Here is a 15,266-nt window from a genome sequence, read left to right on the forward strand (position 1 = left end):
CCCATCGATTACACCTGATACTCCATCCACGTAAAAACAAGGAAACAAAAGCGAACGAATCGAGGGAAGAGAAGAAAAGGAGCTGTCGGAAGGAATTTGAAAAGAAGTCGTGAAAAAAGGAGAACAGCTCTGGGCGGGGGTAAATCCGCGTAATTACCTTCGATTTCGAGGCCGTTGCGAAATTCGGTGGTTCCGGCTGGGCTGCGTTCACCGAGAGGGAAAAAGATACCCCCGAGATAGGATCTGAGAGCTGCTGAAAGCGCGCGATCGTATCAGACGGTAATGCGATCCCTCAGCGACATAATGGCGCAAAACCTGGCCCCCATTGTTGGTCCTGGGGTTCGGTGGCGCATTCCTCGGCCAGGAAGTGCTCTCGATTTTCTCGGATATCGTATAATGTGGCTTATGCTCGACGGTGTGGCGAGGGAAACGGAAGGAGGACAGAACAGCCGGATCCGGCGATTTAGCGCGCGCCACTCCAGAGGAAGGAGAGGACTGTCCGTTCTGGTTGGGGGTGGGTTTGTTCTCCAGAGGATCTATTGCTGAAACATCGTCGAGGGCATTGAATTTCTTTTCGTTCAAGACTATGGGAACTTTATGGGGTTCGTCTGGTTGCGTGCACGTAACTTTATTGCACGAGGTATTGCAATGCGATAGAACGATCCTGATGATTGAACGATGTCGCCCACATGTGTGTTCTCTGTTTAATATATTCTAAGTTTCGACTGATTTAAATAACGCAACTCATCTTTGAGCTGAACTAATGGCGAATGTGTTGAAATATTGAAATCGAACTCCCCGGATAACTAAAAGTATAAAATATAGTATCGAGTGGAAATCGATTCGAAAAATCAACAGAATTTATTGTTGATCCTGACACTCGTGTTTTTTTATTTCAATATGTGTCGTGCAATTTAACGAAAGACAATAAAACTTGCAAAGATAGTTCCTTAATGGATATTTGAAGTGTTTAAATGAAGAAAATATATCACAGGAATATGATTTTAATCATCAAAATTCATGCAATAAAAGTTTTTCAACCCCTTTTATTAAATGTAATCTATCTATAATTGAAAATATTGAAGCTCCCGGTTGAGGGTTGTTCAAAAAATCGTTTTAAATTAAAAATACCGAGCTACTTAAAATTCCTGGATAAAACTGCTAGCGACATCGATAAATGCATCAGAAACTGCATCCTACATTGTAACACCCGTTGGTCGGTAGCTCATCGCTGTAGGACAAGCATGTTAACTACTATATCGACGTTCAGTCTAATAAACTGGAATTAATCATCTCAAATCATTTCCATTATTATCGATTCAGAATAGAATATGACAATGTGTCGCTGATAGGCACAGTGTTTTTTAAAATAAAGCGCCAAACTAATCTACAAATCGTTTCAGATACAAATTTGTCATCACCTACTATAGTTAAACTTGAACAAATTCTAGCTTAAATAAAACTACCCTATGGCAGCTATTAGCCCATATTATTTATTATATAATTTGTAATTGTATCATACGACCATGATGCGATTAATAATTATATACTAAATAATATGGTGCCCAGGTCTCACCACGTGGAGGTTGCTGCGAATCGAGACCCACCCTAACCACGTCCCATCCACCCTCCTTTTAAGCAAATTTTCATTTAACGAAATCTCCTTTCAACGTATATTTGCAACACGATCGCTATGCAAACATACGGCCAAAGGAGTTTTCTACACGATATTCGCGAAACTAAAGTGAAGTTGGAAATATAGATTTATGTAGGAAGAAGACAAATTTGAATCAAGAAACAAACTATTTGGCAAGAAGCCTAAACGATCTATCTAAACGACAAATTATACTACAACCAGAACTAATGGATGAAAATGATGCAAACATGCACATGCAAACATGCAAACATGCACATGCACATGCACATACGATGTACTATAGATACCCGCAACCATAACCATGCAGAATACAACACACAAAATAAGCACTCCCAGAACACTACTGTAATAATGTGTATAACTACTGTGTACAATGTAATATAAACGTATTAATAAGTAAAATTGAAATATATTGAGCGCCAAGACCCTCGAAGTTCGCCAAGAGTACCTGCGAAAATAGAAACAAACGCGTACGCACAAATAAAATATAAATTACATTAATAAAATACACGTATATATACATAGAAGAATAAAAATATGTATCACTTAAATATAATTTCGTAATATACCTTTTTTTATACCTTTTTATGTTCTTTCATTTACCCTTTAGTAGCTCTTGGTATAGTCTCATTTATTATAATAAGTAGTGTGGCTTCCAAACACTGAACCCTTCCCTAAAATCTTAAATCTGTAACAGACTTGTTCAATGGATTAGTATACTGACACAAAAGATAGATATGTGTACATAAATATACAAGAATGTAACAAACATAAGCATATGACAGCAATTGGACACAGAAACATTATTTTATCAAATAATACATTTGATATATATATTCTTACATGTATTCTGATATAACAAAAATTTGAATTTACTTTTATCTCTATCTCATCTTTTACTGCTCTTAAATAAATTAATTCGACTACTATCTGATAACAAAAATTAATCTCAATGAAAAATCTTAAAAGTATTTTGATACTATATATATTCTAACTTCTGACACTAATATATATTCACCAATTTTGAAAGCTGATACATGCTTATGCACAAGACATATATAGAATGTTTAAAGATCAGTCACGAATTAATATTAAACGAACGAATTACTTATTCATTAAGTAATAAAACTGATCAAGTATATTTCAATGAACAGTGCCTATTTATTGATGGCACTAATAGTGTGTAATATTTTCTGACAAACGCTCGATTTGTAATCAAACGAAAACACAAGAAATAATTCAATAGAAACATTCATCCAACACAGAAACAATTCATTTATTATTCAGTATATTTATTATTAAACATGAAATAATCATCATATTTTTAAGGGTTATGTATCAAGGAACAAAGTGAACAACAAACAAAAAGAAGCAATAGAAAGCTTCATCCAACATAGAAACAATTCATTATTATTCAGTATATTTATTATCAAACATGAAATAACCATCATATTTTTAAGGATTATGTATCAAGAGACTAAGTGAGCAGCAAACAAAATTAATTTATTTCGACATACTTGCAACAGCAACTTATTAAAACAGCAATTAGCAAAATTAATCGCGACCTCTTCAGAATTCGCAACACTAATTTACTAAGCAACAAAGAAAGAAAATCTGAAATCTAATCGCGGGGTGTGTCATGAAAAAGCAATTCGCGAGCAGGCACCTCAGGGCGCTTTTCTTAATTCACAACACTAATTTATACACCCATTTAATTTAAGCACGCAACGCTAATAAAAGAGACTTTTAAACAGTGATCTGCATATTGTCACCACGGTGCAATGTAGCCCTTTTGGCTACTGTGGTGACTTTATATGCCAGATCAAACTTCCACAACGAAAGTGGAAGATTTTATAGATGTGATTTCGCACTTTGGTGCGATGTAGATCCTCTGGATGGTAATTCCACAAAATCAGTGGAATATTTGGGCAATTTATTAATCGCAACACTATCGAGAAACGCGTAATTTATTATCGCAACACTAAATTGAATCAGGAACTTAACAATTGAAAACTATTCTTTCTACAAGAAACAAAATGCAATTACACGCGATATCTGTAAATCGCAACACTATAAAACTAATTACAAATTATTAGAATACATTACAATAGCAAATACTATTTTACAATCTAATTCGCGAAACAAATATTGGCAAATAATAAATATATTAAGCAAGCAATCGCGATCTCATGGTTCGCAACACTAAAAGAGCAACGCGATTATCATTCCTACGCAACTCTAATTCAAACGCGATTTATTAATTAATACGCAACTCTAATAAAACTCCCGATCTGGATTAAAACGTAACTCTAATACAAATCGCGATCTGAATGAAGACGCAACCCTAATAAAAATCGCGACCTGGAGTTAAACGCAACTCTAATAAAATCGCGATTTGGATTTCTTCGCAACTCTAACGTGAACAGTAATTAATTATACGCAACACTATAATTGAAACCGCGATTTGCCCCATTTGATGGGCCAGCATTCAGCTGGCTAGATATACTACTACTACTACTACTACACAAATATGAGCACAGTGACAAAGTGGTAACAAAGAATGACTTTGCATCGAGAGGGTTGCCTGCCTCTGAATGCATAGTCATTAGTAGTTGCCCTCTTCTCTGGGCCTCTTCGGCATATAGCCTCTTCTTTCTTCGGGCTTGAAGCCCAGAAACAAAAAAAAACCCTGAAACTTATAACTAAGCTCGAGATTTCCTGTGCGCAAACAAAAAAATAACATATAAAGGTGAAATAAAAATAAAAATCGCGAGAACTTGGAATGCACGAAGACGAGCAACGATTGCAGAAAATCGTTGTTCATACAAACGTGCCAAATCTCGAGCAAAAGACGTTCGTTTCGACCAAATCGCGACCACGACCGCGGGTCGATTCGAAAGATCGATCGAGTAAAGCCAGTGGCGAACGACAACTCTCGTTCGCGCCAGCTAAACCGTCGATCTTTCAAATCTAATTCCCTGAAACAGGTTGAACCACGCGAGAAACGCGCCTGCCCGATCGGAGACTGTGGTCAACCTGCCCGGCCCTACCTACTTATAATTAACAGACAAACATACCAGAAGTAAACTACCTACCTACCTAACGCTATATTTAAAATGGCAAAAGACTCACACCAACACATTCATTCACCCCCGGAATTTTCTCACTCAAACACCCGGGTGCAAAAAGCCTACACTAGAGAGAACGTCCCGGGACGCCTCCGACACCCGAGCTTGGCATACAACTTTCACACTCTAAGGTACGTACCAATGCTGAAATCAGCTGACGAGACTAGCGAACATTGCGCATAACGCCACTAAAGCGTTTCTATCTACATTTGACTATTTAATATGAAATTTGAGACACTGGAAAAATTTGTATTTTCCACAGAACACAGAAGTTATATTAGCAATGAGAATTTTATTGAGATTGGTACTATTATTGTAATTAAGAGTAAATTCGGTACCATTTATAAGTAGTAGTAAATTAATTCTATGGAAACGACGCACTTCCACGACCTAACAACACACACACACACAATGTGGAAGATACGTCGTGCACGATACACTAGCTCGTCAGCCGCGAAAAAAACAATTTATTAGTACAAACATCGCGCCCATCGCCTTTTCCCCACCCAAGTAGCACCTGGGCACGTGAGTGGGGTCCAGACAATGAACACGGAAATGCCTGAACCTGAAAAGCCTGATCTAATTAAAATGTTTAACACATTATTAAAAGTTATCCATTGATAGTTATTACGCTGCACAGAGTTTGAACAATGACTCGTTGGATTTTTTACGGTACTCTCAAACGTACTCTCTGAACATGATCTCAAAAATGATCAAGTGAAATATTCGCGACAATATCGCTATAGCCACCAGTGTCGTTGATGCATTTTCGCATCCGCGAAAATGGTTAACGTGACCAGAATGTCATCGAGTAACATTCCAGACACGACCTCCCATGAGGCTGGAATTGAGATACGCTCAATTAGCGCGCCACGAACCCCTAAGCGAGATCCGCAGCTACCAATACCCTTGGTGGGGGTGGCGGGCTCCCCCGTCTGCCCTTTGGAATAGCCAAGGGCCTTACGGACGGGGCAGGGCGCCCGAACTGGGACGCTATAGCGACGACTAACAAACTAACCGAACATGAAGCTAAAAGTACTCTGTGCAGTGGAGTAACTAACTACCAATTATTAAATAATGTTCGAGAAATGAGAAAGAAGCTTGACAATTCATTATAACATTATAATGTATAGAATAGAATTAAAGTACGCGGCGCGACGCGAGCAAAGTGAAGAATTATTCACTCTAAAAAATGATCGACATCCTTTGGGATGTATCCCTTCCTGCGAAGCGAACCCCCCTCAATCTGATCTTAGAAACAAGCAAAGCAACCCCATAGGTTACCACTACAGCCACCAGTACCATTTGACGTATTTTCACGTCCGCGAGATGTTTAACGTGACCAGGTGCCGACGGTGGCACCCAGGCACGACCTCCCTTGAGGCAGGGATTGGGATACGCCCAATCAGCCGGCAGTGAACCCAGTGCAGTAATCTAGTACGCAGTCCACCACTACCGAAGCCCTCGGTGGGGGTGACGGACTACCCCGTCTGCCTTTTGGAATAACCAAGGGCCTTACGCAACGGGGTAGAGGCCAATACTGGGACGCTATAGTGGGAACACTTCTCTACTCGACGATGAACGCCAAGGTTCATTTATTGATTGACAAGAATAATTGAATTTAAATTCGAGATTAAATTTCAAGTTCAAGTTGAACTTCAAATTAAAAGTAAATTTAAAGTTAAAGAGAAACTTTAAATTGCGATTAAATTTCAAGTCAAAGATAAATTCGAAATAAAAATCAAATTTAAAATCAATTATTTTATTATTCCGTACATTAGAATGATAGAAGGAAATGGAAAGTGTCTATCTCATTTTCTCGAACAGTATTCAATTTAACTATTGAATATATCTAAATTTATATGAACTGTTTTCGAGCGATCTCGTTATCAAAGCAATTATTCTAAAATATGAAAATAGTATTCAAGTTCAATGCTTTGACTTCAAGATCTACTCGATGCAGAATGCCTTCTTGCACATGTATATGAACATAGTTTCGGAAATCAGACTTTAATTACAACAAAAGCTACACTCTATATTTGTAATCTATTTCATATATATGATATTCACCATATATATGATTTATTTCATGCATTCAATTTGCAATAAATACAAACTCGATAGATTCTATTATATTAAATCAACATTAAAGTAAATATTAAATATCTTTGTATCAATAATGATGCACTTTGTCAACATTATTGGACACTAATATAAATTATAAAAAATAATTATTGCAGATACGAAGTCGGAGGGCATCCGACTTCACCACTACGTACTGCTATGACAAAGCAGTTCTCATATATATTACTTATTTATCCACAAGATATATTATTACTGCACATACATACATGTATATAATTATTAATATGCATAAAAATATTGCACCTTTATATATATTCATATCTAATATAACTATTGTAATATTCATACTCATTTATTTAATACTTATTCATTTACTCATACTTATTTATTTAATATTTATTCATTTATTCATACATATTCATTTACTTATTTAATAATTATCAAATATTACTACTTATCATGACATTTAAAATCGCGAAGTGCAAGAAGACCTAGCCTACTCTGATAAATAACACACATAAAATAAATGTCACCACTCATGGATATATTTATTATATATCCATGGTCACTGTGCTCATCAGAGAAATTCTACGTAATTACAACCAGTCACCCGTGCCGTTTTGGACCTTTCGCCCTACGACATGATTGGGTGACCAGAGGAACTTAAAACGCATGCGACTCACCGGACGATGAGTAGAGCAGCTCAGCCAGAAGTCATCTGAGATGTTGCTCGCACCTGGGAGAAGTCATCAGAGATGTCAATGCCTCGGGGAAGTCATCAGAGATGTTGCCAATGCCTGGGAGAAGTCATCAGAGATGCCAATGCCTCGGGGAAGTCATCAGAGATGTTGCCAATGCCTGGGAGAAGTCATCAGAGATGTTGAAGCCTCGATGGAGAAGTGGCAGCTGAATCCGTAGTAGAAGTTGCTGAAAAAACTTAAATAGAAACCACATTATTATAATTTGGTCTTTAAAAACCCTTGTTGAAATATTTTCATATTAATTTTATTGATTTTAATTAATTTTGTAATTGATTACAATAACTCAATCGAAATTATGTTAATTTTGCAAAAGATTCAAATTAAAAAGATTAAAAGTTTAAGGAATTTAGAATTGTAAGTAAAGTACGAAAGATACTTACATTTTTGGCTTTTGAAGCACAGCGAAGTCCTTTGGGATGACAGGAATGACTCTAATACCGCGAGGCAGCAAATATTAAAAAAAAAATAGGAATAAAAAAAATAAAATAAAAGACTACAAAGCTATTGCCATTTATACGAAACAAACACTGACTCTACTTTTTCGCGTATGATTATTAAAAAAAAAATGTAATTGAAATTAGAGCAGCTGTGCTCTAAATAATATTAAAACTATTTATCGGAACAAGCACTGATTCTACCGACCGCATTGCGCGCGGTCACCAAAATTTGCTGAAAGAAGAACATAGTAAATGGGGGAACAAAGGGTATCAATAAAACAACACATTTTACTTTTATATTATTTGTCGTTTTCTCCTAATCGAGCGTTTGTCAAAGAAAATATTACTTTCTTTCTAAATTATTCAACCATAGCAGAAATATTATATATATGTATGAAACATTATACATAAATAAAATACGATTATAAAATTTGAATATATTATAAAATATATTCAAATATTATAAACTATTTGTGAACACATAAAAATATAACATGACTGATCAATAAAAATTCTACTGTAATTATTTATTATATTATACTATGAATATTATGTTATATATGAAATATATCAATTATATATCACTATACAGTATGAATTATATATCAAATGTTAACAAATAATCAATAAAAATGTTCACAAATAATGTTAACAAACCATCAGAAAAAAGATATGTAAATTTATACCATATACGATCCTCTTGTCACCTCTTTTAGACATCACTGCAATATTACTCGTCATATCCATTGTTTGTGGGATGTAGCTCATTAAGAAGCTATAACAAAAGAAAACGAAACTATTCAAATAAATGTATGAAAGTAAAAATGTTAATAGAATTAGAATTTATAATACTACGCAGTCGATACACTTCGACTACAGAAACGTGTCTCGACACGTTCGCAGTAGAGGTCGTTCTGACAAGCGGAGCTACTCCCCGCGCAGCCCCCCAAAGTAGTCGATAAAAGAGTGAACGTACCTCGAAAACAACAGCGCGCCTCCATGCGTATTACCAGCAGCAGAGGTCATCCATCTGGCGGTACTCCTCCCTGCGCGTCCTTTTTTATCACGTACGCTTCTTATACCAAATCTTCGTCAAAGGCATCATCGGTCGTTGTTGAATGATGATTACGATGTTAATTAGTCGTTGTACCCATTATTTGCGAGATATATATGATTGAGAATCTATAACAAAGAAATAAGACGATTTGAATTAATATACAATAGTAAAACTGCAAGATATACCTATAATAATATTTAATAAGTACTTGAACAAGTATATTATGATTAATTAATGTTAATAATTGATGATAAGTGTTAATAGAACGACGACAGAGAATATTACGCAGTCGATAAGCGTCATACGTACCTCGAAAGCGGGAGCGAGCAGCGACACGTCTTACTCACACTAGAGGTCGGGACGAACTAACTGGCGGTGCCACTCCCCGCACAACCCGCGAGCATCCACGAACGCAGTCCCCCGCTCCCCGAGCGGCCCGCGAAGATCCACGAACGTCGTCCCCCCACTCGACGGTCGCATTCCATTCCTTGGCCTTGGCACGTAGCGCGTAATAATAACAATACGCAGGACAATGAATTGAACGTTTACAGCGGTAGATAAGCGTGCAAAACACTTACTACAGAAAAAATATCTTACGTATTTTCCTCTGAAAATATTATAATGCTTCATTATAATATGAAATACTTCAGATATTTTGTACTAAGATATTTTTACTATCTTATGATGATGTCTATTGATGTTTAGGACACGTATAACAAATAATATTTTATTATAACGTTATTTTATGATCCATTCGATGGTAATGGCGAATATTATAGAATACTATGTTACGAATAGTACAGTATATACTGAAATATTGTATTTTACCTTAAATCGGTAATGGTGAAAACCATGGAAGAATTACAAGTTTCTACAGTTTTTAAAATATGTACTATTTAAAATCTAATACGTATCAAACTTATTATTCACGATATTTAAGACCAGACGTTCGTTAATTGCCATTTATGACATTAACAATGGAACTTTGCTTAATTTTGAATGTACATTTTATTTTAAAAACTGTATTACTTGTCGTCGACATAAATGATAAAACATTTACCATTTACATCATTCGAATTAACTCAAAATTGCCATAAGCGTTTTCAAATTTAAATTACTTTCGAAAAATAAATCGAAATCGAAGGAAATCAAAGGAATTAACTAAATTATAGCATAAAAATTTCCAATTTCTTGAAAATATAACAAAAAACGTATCTATCATTTCCATATACGTTTTATAAAACTTTCTTTTATAAAAATCCAACTTTAATCAATCCTGATCACCTGCATTTACATAATATACTTCAAGCTCGTTCCAGATTCGCTTAATACTCTGTTTGAATGTTCTTAATTTACGTTTTGTAATCCGGTTTAAACGAACGACAAAGCTGATGCTTTAAACCTTGTCCACCCAAATAGGATGAAACGTGCGAGAGTACAGGAACGATATGTCTCACATCTGTATTGTTATCCTTTTGATGTCCTCCTCAAAGCTGGACCACGTTGGGCTTACATTCCCCGTTCCGGTAAACGCAGGGAGGCAGAAGCGATAAATTTCCATGGTCCAGTTGCATTATTCTCTATCCACCACTATCGAATTAACATACATATTTTGGGTGGACGCATTCGCGTTTGTATTCTCGAATTATACGCCACTTAACGTATCAATCACTTCGTAGAATCCATTTTCTAATTATTTTAAAACATAATGGCCATTTCGTTTTTTATTTTCGATATGATTGAGAATTAAAGAGTCAATGACTAATTTCTGACTGTTTTGAATTCTAGCAAATTCTAGCACTTTTTAAATCCAGAATTCGATCAACTTTCCGTGCTCTCTATTTTATAGAGTTAATCTCTTTGGATATATTATAAAAATGAGAATCTCGTGAAAAAAATTGTAGAGTAAAGTTCGTTTTGGAAGCCGTTTATCAAAAGTCATTTTAGGAGAATGTTTCGAACAGGAATATCAGACGTATGGTCGGAATTCCGAATATAATTTACCGAAAGCCGAGAATCGAGAGCCATCCCTGTATCCCTGGAATCGGGAGTACAGTGGACACTAGAGAAAGCACAGGGGGTTTATTAAGCTTATTAACGGACTGTGCAAGGGTGAACGTATCTGTGTCGGTGGTCGTGGAAAGTATGGCTAGCCGGAATGGACGTAAGGGTGGAAGATAATGGTACGCGCGCGTTCCACGCTGCCCATTCCTTTTATACGACAGAATTCGAGATTTTGGCTTGTCATACATACAATTATCAACTCACCGTCGTGTTATTTCCTTTCTACCTACTTGCTGCCTTGTATAAAGCACCAAATTTAACTAAATTTACACTGGACCATGGATTTGAACTCATTATACGTAACTAACAAGCAATACAGTTTCGATCGGTTAATTAAATTTATATCGATACTTTTTCATACGAAATTTGATGCTACCCTATTCGAACTAGAAATATTATAAAGACGATTATCATGCGACCGTTTGTCTTCTAAATCGACCACCCTCTTTCATTAGTCTATCCATTTTCCTTGGCTGCACCCCCTCCCCATAATCGCGTGGCTACCCTAGCGAGTATTATTAGCTGCACGCTTTGGAATTGAATTAACGGAAGCGGAATTGCATCGACGGAAACGGAAACGGCATGGATTGTTCCGCATGGTCACGAAGGGACGCCACTTTTGCTTGTTTCGCCTAATCGAAATACTTGCCAGTGCTGGGGCGCAATTATAGTCGAATTGCAAATAAATTTCCATTATAGTTTGACTCGATTTCTTTTAGTAATTCGCTCGAGACACAGGAATAAAACATATTAATTAATCTGACGCTATTTAGTGGACCATCCAAGTGATAGGGAGCGTGTGAACGTAAGAACGAGAGGAACAAGGGTTGAAGAAACTAAGGGTCGCGGATTTGGGCTTTCCAGGGGAGGAGAGGTCGTCTAATCGTGCCCCTAGTCCTGATTTAGGACGGGATTTTAATTACAAAGGGTCAGTAAGTGCGGCTGTCCACTTCGTGTAAGTATTCCTCCCTTATTTATAGTTCATTAGCTCGGCTTTCGCGCAAAAGGCAGATTAACTTACACCTGGTAATACGGCCCCCGTTCTGAGACGGAACTCCTCTTCAAACTCTCCTGCAGAGATCCTGACGGAATATTAACAAATTTCGCGGCAATATCCCTCGTAATGAGGCAAACAAATCGTCTCACGATCGAGTGTGGGTATCCTTCTGCGCTTAAGAAAATATTCGACCGATTGCGGTCTTTATCTACTTCCTACTCGAGGCAAAGGTTCGAGTCAAAGGAAGTAAAACTGTGAGAATCTGGCTAAGGATTCCTTTGACATGATAAATGATTGATGAGGCTCGAAATATCGCATTAAAAGCTCGTCGATTATGGAAGGTCGAGCAGTATCAGGAGAGAGTTCTTTTCACAACGAGACACTTTTTTCTGAGAATCGAGCTGTGACGATAAGCATGTCTTACGAAGCCCTTCCGGTGACGCTGGAAGTGGCTCGTTTCCAGCCGATATCGTCACCCCGATAAAAAGCGTAAAAAAAATATTTCTGCTTTTCTCTCCGACAGTTAATCTGTTATCACGCTCAGCTTATAATATTCTGGCTCTCGTAAGAAGAAAGCCTCTTTGCTAAACGTTGAAATTAGAGGAACGGTAATAAAAAAAGAAACCGGGTAAAAAAAAGTATTGCATCGTGACTGAAGAACCATAAGCACACGTGACGATCGCGATGGACGCGCTAGCCGGCGTCTTTCGCGTAAGTAATTGCGGTTTCACGAGGCGACATGCAGCCCCGATTTTTGCGGTAGATCGGTGTGAATCGACAAAACCGATCGCCTCCCTCACGGACCGCGCGTTTAAAGACAGACGGATAAGAAAACGCAGGTAAAAATCGGGCCAAAGCGTCGTGCCACTTCCGAGGGGTTAATTACATTCTTGCGAGCCCCGCACGAACGAGTGAAACCGCATTTTGCTTCCTCGATTGCACTTTAGCAAACCACAGTGCAATAAACGGTAGCGTTGCGGGAACACGCCGCGGCAGAGACCTTTAAAGCGCCTTATACGATCTTTTCGCGTATACGTTCTGGGAAAATTCTTACCGGCTTCCACGAACGATCAAAAGGTATCGATGCATCAAGCTGAACGGTTCGATGACTTGCTTGGTGACTCCTCGAGGGGTGGATGACTCCTCGCCGCGGACATTCTCGTGGTACTTCTCTGGGATTCTGTGCTTCTTTAACTGAAATTTCGAAAGCACTAGTTAGAAACGAAATAAGGGCAGTTGTGCAACAATACAATTTGTTAAATCTTCAATTTACAAAGGAAGATACTGTGCAATTTATTTTATTATAATCTAATGTTTGAGGGTGTTTTTATGTGGAATTCCATAGGAAGATATCTCGTCGAGGATGCAGTTTTATAGAGTTCTACCTGGATCGCATCTTGCAATGGCTATCAGAGATAGCGACTCTCTACCTGGCGCGGGGTAAGCTGGTGGGGGGTCGCCGAACAAAGTTCAAAAGAGAGGAAAAGGGGCCGCGAGGGGGGAAAAAGGAGGAGGTTGAAGGTGGCGGTGGTATGAAGGAAGAAAATCTACGAGGGTGGGGCAAACGATTCACGATACGAGAGAGTCCCACCCCACCTGCTCCCCCAATCACAAGCTCCGCCTCCAGAAAGCCGCGTGACGTCACACAGACACTTGTTACGCCTTGCTGGAATACTGGATCACCACTTGGATCTTGCCCAACCTGAGACAGTTACCCTTTTCAACCCCCCCTGAACTTCCATCCCCATCCAAACTCTTCTACTTATCATATAAATAAATCATTAACGCCGTAAAATGAACTTGATTCTATGTTGTAGATAGAATGGACTATGCGCTACGATATGGAACATTTTCGTCCGCTATTTGAATCCTCCGATATTTTAAGCTTCTCTTCTTTGATCTATTTTAATGTTGCGTCTGTAAAAAAGATGAAATAAATTTGACGTAGAGAGTTGGGGATCCCTTTCGCTTCGTAGAGAGTCTATACAAGTTTCCTTTTAATTAATGGCTGAAATTCACGATCGCCAGACTACCAATTATTTCGACAATGGATCAGAGTATAAAAGAACGGTACGATTACGATATCGCGAGTACCAAAAGATTGGCCTGGCTTGAAAATATTCGATAACACTTGGAATTTCGACGATACTGCTTCCTCCTTATCGGTGCTGCAACTAGCCAAAAGATTGTACGCAGAAGCAACTAATTACCACGAATTAATTTCCATATGTGGAAACATCATCGACACGCAAACGTTTTAGAAACGAATACATTAACAATCATAGAAACGTATCTGGCCTCGATTATATTAGTAAGGTCTAGCTCGTTTAAATATGCAAACTAATTTACAAACAGACACGATTATTGCTAGACGTTGCTTGTGACACACTGGATTTCCCGTAAACTCGTTATATTAACGAAGCATGTTGTATTTACCTTTCACGGCTGTTCGAGTGGCCTTCACTCCTCCACGAGCTGGTTAAAATTAGCTGGCAGCTCCTTGCGATTTTTATACACCTGCAAAAACGTTAGATAAACGAATATTCAGTTTGAAACCGGTTCACTTCGTTCCATAGAATGACTCACGTTTAAGCTAAACTATAGAATTATTTATGCATGCCAATAGGGAACTTTATATATCTACCTCGAGTGCTTGTCAACCTCTTTCAGATCTGTACAATTATCGCACGTTTACGTTCAATCTGTAACGAGAAGATTGCAATTTGAAACGGAACAATGAAACGCGAACAACACGACGCCATTAAGATTAAATAACTGCGATAATCGCACGCACCGTCTTCGATAATCGAACGGCGCATCGATCGAAATCATGGTGGTCCACCGCGTACGACCGCGCCACCTGATTTGCGCGCTATTACTCAATTTCGAACCGGCGAAACGAAGCGTACGCGTAGAATCATTCATAGGTTCCGCGAATTCGAACAATGCTATGGATTCGCCGAAAATTGGTGCAAAAACTTTCCGCTGCGCAGACTAGGCGTGTATTGCGCGCGTACGTGTAAACAGAAAAATATGAAAACACGGACAGTGGCCACAAAACGAGTACACAGAATCGGAGG

General features: G+C 37.9%; 1 protein-coding gene across 1 annotated transcript in view; it reads left to right on the top strand.

The window, feature by feature from the left end:
• Positions 1 to 15,266, top strand: part of LOC143430982 (protein 5NUC) — a 139,146-nt gene that overhangs the window by 28,189 nt on the left and 95,691 nt on the right. The window lies entirely within an intron of this gene.

This window comes from Xylocopa sonorina, chromosome 16 (genome assembly GCF_050948175.1).
Source record: "Xylocopa sonorina isolate GNS202 chromosome 16, iyXylSono1_principal, whole genome shotgun sequence".
NCBI lineage: Eukaryota > Metazoa > Arthropoda > Insecta > Hymenoptera > Apidae > Xylocopa > Xylocopa sonorina.